The sequence below is a fragment of the Dendrobates tinctorius genome, unplaced genomic scaffold, assembly GCF_039654945.1.
Source record: "Dendrobates tinctorius isolate UK_male_01 unplaced genomic scaffold, ASM3965494v1 ptg000057l, whole genome shotgun sequence".
Lineage (NCBI taxonomy): Eukaryota > Metazoa > Chordata > Amphibia > Anura > Dendrobatidae > Dendrobates > Dendrobates tinctorius.
The window spans coordinates 21,008,939-21,020,551 of NW_027361725.1; positions in this window are offsets into that span (position 1 = coordinate 21,008,939).

Sequence of the window (11,613 nt, forward strand, 5' to 3'; positions counted from 1 at the left end):
TGGTAACAAAAGTTAAATTTTTTTATGGCAAAAATGGCGTATTGAAAAATACACCTGGAGTAAAATTGCTGCAAATATTGCCTTTTTTTAAAAGTTGCAAGTAACAAATAAGCCAAAAGTATCTGGCATTGCTAAACTCCAGCCACAAAGCTGACCCCCACCCCCCAAAAGACAGACAAGCACATATACTGCTCAAAAAAATAAAGGGAACACTTCCTAGTACATCCTAGATTATATAATAGACTCCAAAAAAGTGAAAATAGAATAATGAATTGGGTGCAAATGAAAAAGGTGAAAAACACACACAAAACTTGACAAAAACAGGTGCAAAGGTCAAGGTGTTTTAACAGATGGAGATTCACTTTAGGCCTGTTCATTTTTTTCATGAAAAGGATGTTGTCACATCGCCATCGGAATCGGGGGCTGGTGTTCTGACCTCGGCCACTGGGAGGCGCCGGACTGTCACGTCACCGTCAGATTCGGGGGCTGCTGTTCCTGCCTTGGCCACTGGGAGGCGCCAGACTGTCACGTCACCGTCAGACTCGGGGGCTGCTGTTCCTGCCTCGGCCACTGGGAGGCGCCGGACTCCTTCGACTGGTGGGCGCAGGCTCCGCTCCTCTGTCAGAGATGAAGGGGTTGGTGCATCGCCATCTGGCCTGGTTCCGGGGGGCGGTCCAGATGAGGTCATCAGACTGTGAGCCTGTGAGGGATAGCCTTACCCTTCAAATACTTTGGGGCCTGTCTTGCAGGCCACCAGATATAGTCTTGGTTTCCCCAGTGGGCTAGTGTGTTATTTGCTATTGCTGACTCTGACCTTAGTGTGGATTTTGAATCTGCTACTGCCTGCCGATTCTGTACCTCTGCTCCCTTCCGGTTTATGACTCTGACCTTGGCCTGAATTTTGACTCTGCTTTAGCCTGCCGATTTTGAACCTCTGCTCCCTCCCGGTTTATGACTCTGACCTTGGACTGGATTTTGACTCTGCTTTAGCCTGCCGATTTTGTACTTCTGCTCCCTCCCGGTTTATGACTCTGACCTTGGCCTGGATTTTGACTACGCTTTCGGTCCCGTTAATTTATCCCTTTCTGGCGACCGTCCTGCTCTGGTCCGCTGCTCCTATAGAGACAGCTATCTCTTGGGCTCTGTTGTAATTCCAGATCCATGTATAGGGGTAAAGGGTCTCGGGGTTGCTCGGGGTGCTGTCTTACTTGCAGCCCAGACTCGCACCTGACGGATGTCACAGATGTCCTATAGTCATATTGTGTTTTTTTTTCAGGGGTTGTCCTTCTACCGGAGTCAAAAACGATCAATCATTTATTTTATACAAACGATTGGGATATTCTTGTCCCTGTTACTAGAGTATAAGCTGATACTACATGAAAATTTTACGACGGTCCACACTTGTTACTAAAATAATAGGGCAATTAGGCAAACAACTTCTAATGAATACTGTCACTGTGCTACATGCTGTCAATAACTGCCACATGAAGCTCACACTATTGGCCCGATGCATATTCAACAGTTATAATGCCCAATTTAATAAAGATTCAGTGCCCAGTATGGTAACATGTCACCTGACAAGTTATATATTAGCAGCAATTTTAGCATTAAGTGTTAAAGCTGTGACACAATTAATTAGCATAGCCTGTGAACTCATATACCTTATGTTGAGTGCTCGGGATGCTACTTTTGTAGAGATGACTGCTAGTTGGGCTAATATTACGACATATACACGCACAAGTATAGTGTTCTAGAACCTAAAAAGACGGACAAAGTCACAGAGATTCTATTCTATTTGATGTGGTTGTCAGTGACAATTATACAGCCTACAAATAACAGCCACACCCATAACACATTGAAATAAATTTAATTTTGCATATGTAATAAAAACAATTAAAAAAAGTGGAAAGGGAACACTTCAAACAAGATCTTCTTTAAGGGAAAGTGGTCCATATATACAGTTGTATGGTTTGGTAAGCACAAGACAAATCACACAATATAAAGTAGTTTCACAAATTCATTGATACAGTTAAATCAATTAAAAGGTAGGTAAAAAATCTGAAATTTAAGCCTCATTCACATGTTCAGTATTTGGTCAGTATTTTACAACAGTATTTGTAAGCCAAAACCAGGAGTGGGTGATAAATACAGAAGTGGTGACGTGTTTCTATTATACTTTTCCTCTGATTGTTCCACTCCTGGTTTTGGCTTACAAATACTGATGTAAAATACTGACCAAATACTGACCGTGTGAATGCGGCCTTCTACTGAAAGTAACAAATGCATTTATACAAAGAATAGTTGTTACAGAAAGGACCATTAGACCATAAGTGTCTAATTCTTTATTTCCTGAGACATTGTGGGTTTAGTTCTTATAAAGTATAGTATTTTAGACCTTATTAAGAATAATGTGATATTTATCAGACCACTACCCTTCTGCTGTCGATGCCGACTTACGTTTCGCTATTGCTTCCTCAAGGGACGGATCAGTATTCTGTAATTGTTAGTGCATTTTTCAGAAAAAAAACTTTCTTATGTTGCTCCTGCAACTGATCAACTTGGCTAGAGATGCAAAACCATGCAAGAAGATGTCTGGGGTAAACATATTTATATACAGCAATATGGAGCAATGTAGAAATCATACATTGATAATACGCAATAAACCAGGCTTTTTACACAAACAATAGATAGCACAAAAACCCATAAGTAGAATGGCACAACTATCAAAGATATTAAACCACAAAAGAACAAAGAATCAGTATACCATGCCAGTAAAATAATTGTAAGCTTTATTCAAATAAATAGATAGATATTAGAAGATAATATACAAAAAGCACAGTTACAAGGCTACTGCAACGTGTATCATGGGAGAAACCAACGCCAGAAGCCTGACCTACTGAATATGGAAAACAGTGCACACAATGATTCACAAGCACTACCGCCGTCTGTGTTAGCCATGTACTGACAGGTAATGTGGAAACTTCCCTAGTATACCATGATGTTGGTGACTGTGGTCAAAAAGATAATTTAGGGCACTTACATGTGAATGTGGTCTGCTGATGCGGTCCTCCCCTGGCGTGCCAACGCGCGTTTCGTCCCTTCGTCAAGAGGCGAAAGCTTTGCGGAGGGTGTACGTGTCTTAAGTATCAGTGGCGGTGATTGTGAATCAAGTACCGCTGTGCATCCAAAATACAAATCCAGGTCGTGTGGAGTATACCTCCAGTACATATTGCGCGTACGCAGCTGACATGCCACATCCATCAGACGTCATGATCTGCGGCCGTGGGAAGCAGGCGCGTCAAGGGCCGTCATGGTGACGGCGCATGCGCCCTGCCCCCAGTGCCCGCTCGTCATAGCATCAATGCAGCTGGCAGCATCACACACGTCATACCGGAGGTACGCTGAAGGACAGGAAGCGTGTTTTCTAAACAACATTAAAAATAAACAAGTATGAATGAACATATGCATGTGAGAGCTCTTATTACAAAAAAGTGCAAGATCATTAAGGTATAAATCAAGAATAAGGTGCATAGTGCAGATATGACCAATAGTACTGCCATATATTGGTCAATTGAAACATATAACAATAAGAATTATATTCAATATTCTACATGTGTATCAAAACAAGTATGTAGAGTATGTACAAACAGTGCACAAGTGCATGTATAGAGTTAAAGGAAGTATAATAATTTAAACAAAGTGTGTGTCCAAAAATACATAAACCTAATAATGTACACTTATGAAAAAAGTACAATATGATAAAACTATTAACCTTTGTATATATAGTGATCCCAAATTTCACATTCATAATACAGTTATTCTCATATTAAAACATGCAATTATATAACAGAAACTTCCTTCCCTTTTATTTTCCCCACAAACATGGAGAAAAATTGCTTTCCCCCTAAACGTAACAAAATTGGTGCACAGATCCGAAAGATGACCGAAAAATTCCATATAGAATTGTAGTTCCATGTAACTCGGGTCAATGTTCAGGTCGATCCGAGTTCCCATAAATATGGATGGATTCCCATAATTTTTTACACAAACAGTATCATGTCAAATATGTCATGTCATTACAATCATATCAACAGATCATATCATCAATATATCATATCATATATCAAATATATATGATTACAGATATCAAAGAGAGGACATTGTCCTTTAATAAGCGCCCCATAATATTAGAATGATCTATGCCAGGTGACAATCTCTGGCACATATTTAAATATAGCATTGCAGGGCAAGTGTCACGATGACCCGTCCTGTGTGACGCGACCCGCAGGCCGGTAACTAAAACAACAAGACGCGGCACGTGATACTGTCCTGTGTGACACGGCCCGCAGGCCGGTAACTAAAACAACAAGACATGGGGAAAGGGGAAACAGTTACAATGGTGGGCCCTGCGATAGGGAAAGGGGACTTGGAGACCGTCTGCACTCCCCGAGTCAGTGTCCCTAGCGATCCTAACGTTCCCTATGCCGGTTCCACACCGGCCGCCGATCAGGAACCTGTCGCCCTAGCACACCCTACACTTATCCCTTGCTAGGGAGCTGTGTGGCGCAGGCACTGGCCCCACCGCTGTACTAATACACAATAAGGAAAAACACAAACAGGGAAACACCACTTAGCTTTAATCTGTTGCAATTGCTCCTGGCAACAGAGTCCACCACCAGAATGCAGCTCTCCTCCTGAATCGCTGCCACCGAGCTCTGTCAGGGCTACAAGGAAATCCCCTATGACTCCTTCCAAACCAGGGCTAAGACAGTGCTGCAAGGAACGCTCTCCAGCTCCTTCCTCCACCAAGGATGGTTGAAATGAACACTATCACCTACACTGATTGCAACACCTGTGACTCTTTTATAGCAGAGCCAGAGCAATCACACCTGCATTATAATCATGTGCACTTAACTAAAGAAACCAGAGTGCAATGACGCTCACCACCACCGGGGGCAAAAGACTGACGGTCACATCCAAACATAAATTAGGTCTGAACAGGTGCTTACCTAGAGTAGCCAACTCATATACAATCAAACAAATAAAGCAGCACTCTGTAACGGTATAGCATGCAAACAAGAAATGTGAAAATTGAATTGCATTACTGCTCTCGAAATATGAACAATTGAGAATGCTTAGTGCGTAAATTGGCCAATTCATGTGTACCTGGCAGCCACGATAAGGCGATTCTCGATGCCAGGATCTAATGCCAATCCTCTCTTAGAATGAAGTCTGCCTCTATGGGAACCTAATGTGAATTCTCTCTTAGACTGAAGTCTATATCTTTATGGAGGGGTAGGATCCTGCTGCAGTTAAAAATACCTGAGGCTAAGGGGCGCAGTGCTGAGTCAGAAGGTTAATATATACAAATTTCAAAAGACTGACCATCGCATCCAAGCATAAATTAGGTCTGAACAGCTGCTTACCTAGAATAGCCAGCTCAAATACAATCAAACAAATAAAGCAGCACTCTGTGACGCCATAGCATTCAAACATGAAATATTAAAATTGAATTGCATTACTGCACTAGAAATTTGAAAAATTGAGAATGCTTAGCACATAAATTGGCCAATTCAAGTGTACCTGGCAGCCACAATAAGACGATTCTCATTGGCAGGACCTAATGCCAATCCTCTATGGGAACCTAATGTGAATCCTCTCAAAGTCTGAAGTCTATATCTCTGTAGAGGGGTAGGATCCTGCTGCAATTAAAAATGCCTGAGGCTAAGGGGTGGAGTGCTCAGTCAGAAGGCTAATACAAATATAAAAAAACTGACTGTCGCATCCAAACATAAATTAGGTCTGAACAGGTGCTTACTAAGAGTAGCCAACGCATTTTTAATCAAATAAATAAAGCAGCACTCTGCAGCGCCATAGCATGCAAACATGAAATATGAAAATTGAATTGCATTACTGCACTAGAAATATGAAAAATTGAGAATGCTTAGTGCATAAATTGGCCAATTCATGTGTGCCTGGCAGCCACGATAAGGTGATTCTCATTGCCAGGACCTAAGTCCTATCCTCTCTTAGACTGTCTACATCTCTCTGGGAACCTAATGTGAATTCTCTCTTAGACTGAAGTCTATATCTCTATGGAGGGGTAAGATCCTGCTGTAAATAAAAACGCCTGAGGCTAAGGGGCGGAGTGCTCAGTCAGAAGGCTAATGCATACAAATATCAAGACTGACAGTCACATCCAAACAGAATCGCCTTATTGTGGCTGCCAGGTACACATAAATTGTTAGATTGTCTCTCTTTAATATTTACTGATACTACTCCCCAGTAACATGCCCTCTGTCTTGGGGTCGTATTTGAGTCAGATTTTTCATTAACCCACTACATCCGGTCACATGTTCGCTCATGTTACCTACACCTCAAAAACATCTCTAGAATTCGTCCTTTTCCTACCTTTGATCACTGCAAATACTCTTACTGTTGCTCTTATTCATTTAAGTCTGGATTATTGCAACTCTCTACTAAATCGGTCTCACTCTTACTAAACTCCTCTCTCCAATCTGTCCTGAATGCAGCAGCCAGTATCATATTCCTTTCCAACCACAAATGCCTCTACAATGTACCAGTGTGCCCTAAAACCGCACTTCTTTACACTGGCCTATCGCTTCACCTCATTTATGTAACTAAAAATTTTCTTAAAAAGCAGGACCCTCATTGCATCTCTGCACACCCTCCATGCACTTAATAGTCCTCTGTATCTGTACTGTTCACATACTGGCTGGTGCATGCAGGCTTAGGGTTATGATAACTCCCTATTTATTATATTGACGTCTGGACCGTATAATACCTGCAATTTTTGCCATTTACCTTTTGTGTCTCCCCTAGTTCCTCATAGATTACAAGCTTGTGAGCAGGTCCCTCACTTCTCTTGGCATCTGTTGAGTTATGTGATATTTTGTAATGTCTTTTATTGTCCCCACTAAAATGTAAAGTGCTGCGGAATATGTTGGCGCTATAGAAATAAAAAATATTATTGTTATTAATATTAGTATTACACGTTTTTGAGGACTTAACTAATGTTCAAATGTACTATTACAACTGAACAAACAATATAATTAATACTTCTCAGAATTTGAGCAAATCAAAATTATAAATTGACATCACTGTAAAAAATAAATAAATAAATAAATAAATATAAAATCAGCTATGTTATTTTTTTTAGCTGACATTTCACCCGAAAGTAAATTTCTTTGGGAAATATATGTCCCACAAAACAACTTGGACAGAAATAATATGCAGCTGTGCATCAAATACAGTTCGGTATTCATGTTGCTGAAAACAACAATGTACAACTCAGCAGATGGGGCATATTTTTTCTAAAAACATGAAGGAGTTTCCAAATCAGTCACGGACTGGACGCTCTCCTACTAAGTAAAAATGTAATATTCATGCAGATGTGACAACCTTTAGAACATAATTCACTTACTGTGTTGAAGTCAATAGAGTTTAGATCTAGCAATCAAGTTCTCTCGTTATTTAAAGACTTCAGTTCTTTATTTCTTCATAGCATTTTTTTGCAGAAAAAGAGAGAAATAGAGAGAGACCATAAGAGCTAACACGCTACAGAAAAGTCTTTCCCTGTAACTCTGGAGAGGGAAGATGACTGTGGTATAAACTCTGCCCCTGTAGTAGAACGGAGCATAGGAGACAAAGGGTTGCAAAGCCGTGAGGCCTCCAGACTTGAACAAAATTCTGCAGGAACTATTCTCAAGGAGAAAAGTTGCAGAAGGGAAAGAATTAGGCAGTGCGCCCAATCAAGTGACCATAACGATACGAGCCTCCAATATAAAAGATCAATGCGCTAAAATGGGAGGAGATTTGGTGCCAAGAGAGGTGGCAGATACTCCAGCAGCCAAGAAGGCCACAGCCGCAAGTACCAGCTAGGCCCAAACCGAAACAAAAATGGTCTATTACCGAAGACCAAAGCTACGCTTGTCAAGGTCCAGACTGTGCTTGTTGTCGGTCAAGCACTGAAGACCTGTTTTAGTTCATATTGTTATTACAATAATTAAATTGTGTTTAAGGGTTAACTATATTGCATTTAAATCTTGAGGTGTAACTATATTCACAAGGGGTTAAATAAGGGTGGGAGTTCATAATTTAGGGTTTATAAGGGGAAGCTGGTTGGGGCTCAACTCCTTTTGGAAGTGCATTGAGCAGCAGGATGGTGGGCTGGTAAAAGGGAAAAAAAACTCTTTTAAATCTTCTGCCTGAGCGAGTGTGAACGAGCTGAGTGTTACCTGAGTGTAAGTGCAAACTGTGGTAAGTGTGTGACTTGTGATTCAGTGACTTTGGATTCAGGGAGTTTCCAAGGGAGGTATTACTGAATTACTGTTATATTTTATTAATACTTTTTATTTTATTTTTGCTTATCTTTTCTGTCTGGTGCAATCCCCATTAGGATGTGCTCCACTTTTGCCAATGCCATCCAGTGCACGTCTTGCCGCATGTATGAAATCCTTGAACAGCCGGTCGAGGGTGCATACTGGTGTGCGAGATGTGAGCACGTTGTGCATTTGAAAGCCCAAATACTGGATCTAAATGTGCAGCTTGCAACACTGAGATCCACAGACAATATGGAAAGGAGTCTTCTGCTCACTGAGCAGATGCTCAATGGGATAGATGAGGGGGGATGCTAGTTTGAAGCTGCAGAACAAAGAAGCAGCTAGCTGGGTGACAGTTAGAAGGTGGGGTAGAGGGAAGAGCACCAGGGAGGCTAGTCCTGATCTGGCACACCCCAATAAGTTTGCTAAGTTGGCAGATGAGGGGAGTGTTAGTGCAGGAGTAGCGCTGCTGCAGCAAGGCATGTTCTCTGAAAGCCGGAAGAGTGTCTGCTCCAGTAAAGAGGGAAATAGGAGAGCAGGGCAGGCCAGACAGGTTCTGGTAGTGGGAGACTCAATTATTAGGGGAACAGAGAGGGCAATCTGTCACAAAGACAGGGATTGTCGAACGGTGTGCTGCCTACCTGGCACTCGAGTCCGACACATAGCTGATCGGGGTGACAGATTACTGGGAGGGGCTGGTGAGGATCCAGCGGTCATGGTGCACATTGGCACAAATGACAAAGTTAGAGGTAGGTGGAAGGTCTTAAAGATGATTTCAGGGAGTTAGGCTGCAAGCTTAAAGCAAGGACCTCCAAGGTGGTATTTTCGGAAATACTTCCTGTACCACGTGCCACGCCAGAGAGGCAACGGGAGATTAGGGAGGTTAATAAGTGGCTCAGGAATTGGTGTAGGAAGGAGGGGTTTTGGCTTCCTGGAGAACTGGGCCGACTTCTCAGTTGGCTACAGGTTCTACGCTAGGGACGGGCTGCACCTCAATGGGGAGGGTGCAGCTGTGCTGGGTGAGAAAATGGCTAGAAGGTTGGAGGAGTGTTTAAACTAGGGACGGGGGGAGGGTATTCCTTTTATAGGAGGGGAAGACAGTGCAGATAGAGACCTGGTCACAAATAATGAAATTGGTTGTGGGGGTGGCATGGGGGGTGGGGTTAGAACAGTTAATAATTTAAGAAAAAAATAGAGGTACAGCGAGATACATAAAGTGCATGTATACTAATGCCAGAAGCCTCGCCAACAAAATGGAGGAATTGGAGTTAATGTTGTTGGAACATAATTATGACATGGAGGGGATATCTGAGACATGGCTGGACGAGAGCCATGACTGGGTGGTTAATTTACAGGGCTATAGTTTGTTCAGAAATGACCGTACAAATAAGCGAGGGGGAGGTGTGTGTTTAAATGTAAAATCATCCTTAAAACCCATCCTGCATGATAATATATGTGAATCTAATGAAAATGTAGAGTCCCTGTGGGTAGAAAAAAGGGGAGGGGGAAAAATAATAAATTACTGATAGGGGTTTGTTATAAGTCTCCAAAAATAATGGAAGCAACAGAGAATATCCTCATAAAACAAATAGATGGATCGGCATCTCAAGGAGAAGTCATTATTATGGGGGACTTCAACTACCCTGAAATACATTGGGGAACTGAAACCTGCAGTTCCAGCAAAGGTAATAGGTTTTTGACAACTATGAGAGACAATTACCTTTCACAACTGGTTCAGGACCCAACAAGAGGGGGGCACTGCTAGACCTAATATTAACCAACAGGCCAGACCACATATCAAATATAAGGGTTGAGGGTCACTTGGGTAATAGTGATCACAAAATAATAAGTTTTCATGTATCCTTTAATAAAATGTGTAGTAGAGGGGTTACAAGGACACAAAACTTCAGGAAGGCAAATTTCCAACGGATGAGAGATGATCTTGGTGCAATTAACTGGGATGATATCCTGAGACATAAAAATACACAAAGAAAATGGGAGATGTTTATTAGCATCCTGAATACGACCTGTGCACAATATATACCGTATGGAAATAAATATGTTAGAAATAGGAGGAGACCACTATGGTTAAATAGAGCTGTAAGGGGCGCAATAAGTGACAAAAATAAAGCATTTAGAGAATTAAAGCAAGTAGGTAGTAGTGAGGCATTAAATAAATACAGAAAATTAAATAACTTCTGTAAAAATCAAATCAAAATAGCAAAGATTGAGACAGAGAGACTCATTGCCAGAGAAAGAAAAATAATCCCAAAATATTCTTTAACTATATAAATAGTAAGAAGCTAAAAAATGATAGTGTTGGTCCCTTTAAAAATAGTCTGGGTGAAATGGTGGATGAGGATGTGGAAAAAGCCAATATGCTAAATGACTTTTTTCCAACAGTATTTACACAAGAAAATCCCATGACAGATAACGTAATCAGGGATAAAAATTCTCCATTAAATGTCACCTGCTTAACCCAGCAGGAAGTACGGCGGCGTCTAAAAATCACTAAAATTGAAAAATCCCCAGGCCCGGATGGGATACACCCCCGAGTACTGCAGGAATTAAGTACAGTCATAGATAGACCATTATTTTTAATCTTTAAAGATTCCATAATAACAGGGTCTGTACCACAGGACTGGCGTATAGCAAATGTGGTGCCAATATTCAAAAAGGGGACAAAAACTGAACTTGGAAATTATAGGCCAGTAATTTTAACCTCAACTGTGGGTAAAATCCTGGAGGGTTTTCTAAGAGATACTATACTGGAGTATCTGGAGAAGAATAACCTCATGACTAGTGTTGAGCATTCCGATACTGCAATATCGGGTATCGGCTGATATTCGCGGTATCGGAGTTCGATACTGAGTTCCGATACTTTTAGAATATCGAATACTGGAATCGGAAGTTCCCATAATGCAATGAGCCAGTTTGATTTTATTCAGCCAATGAGGAATCCTAAGAAGTGTGGGCACATCCTGTTATGCATGTTAGGCATGTTAACTAATGGCATGGCTGTGATTGGCTGCGAGCAGACCACCCAGCTGCTCCTCCCCCAGACACACACTGAACAGTGATCTATGGAAAGTGAAACTAGAGAGGGAGGAGGAAACGACCAGTTCTCATTTCAATGCCAGAACACCCCCCCTGGAAGTTTATCTTAGAAGTAAGAGATGATATCTTGGAAACCGTGCAGACTAGCCACAGAAGGTAAATTACTTATTGTCAGCATTCTGCAGCCTAGATATGCACTGAGATTATGTGAAAA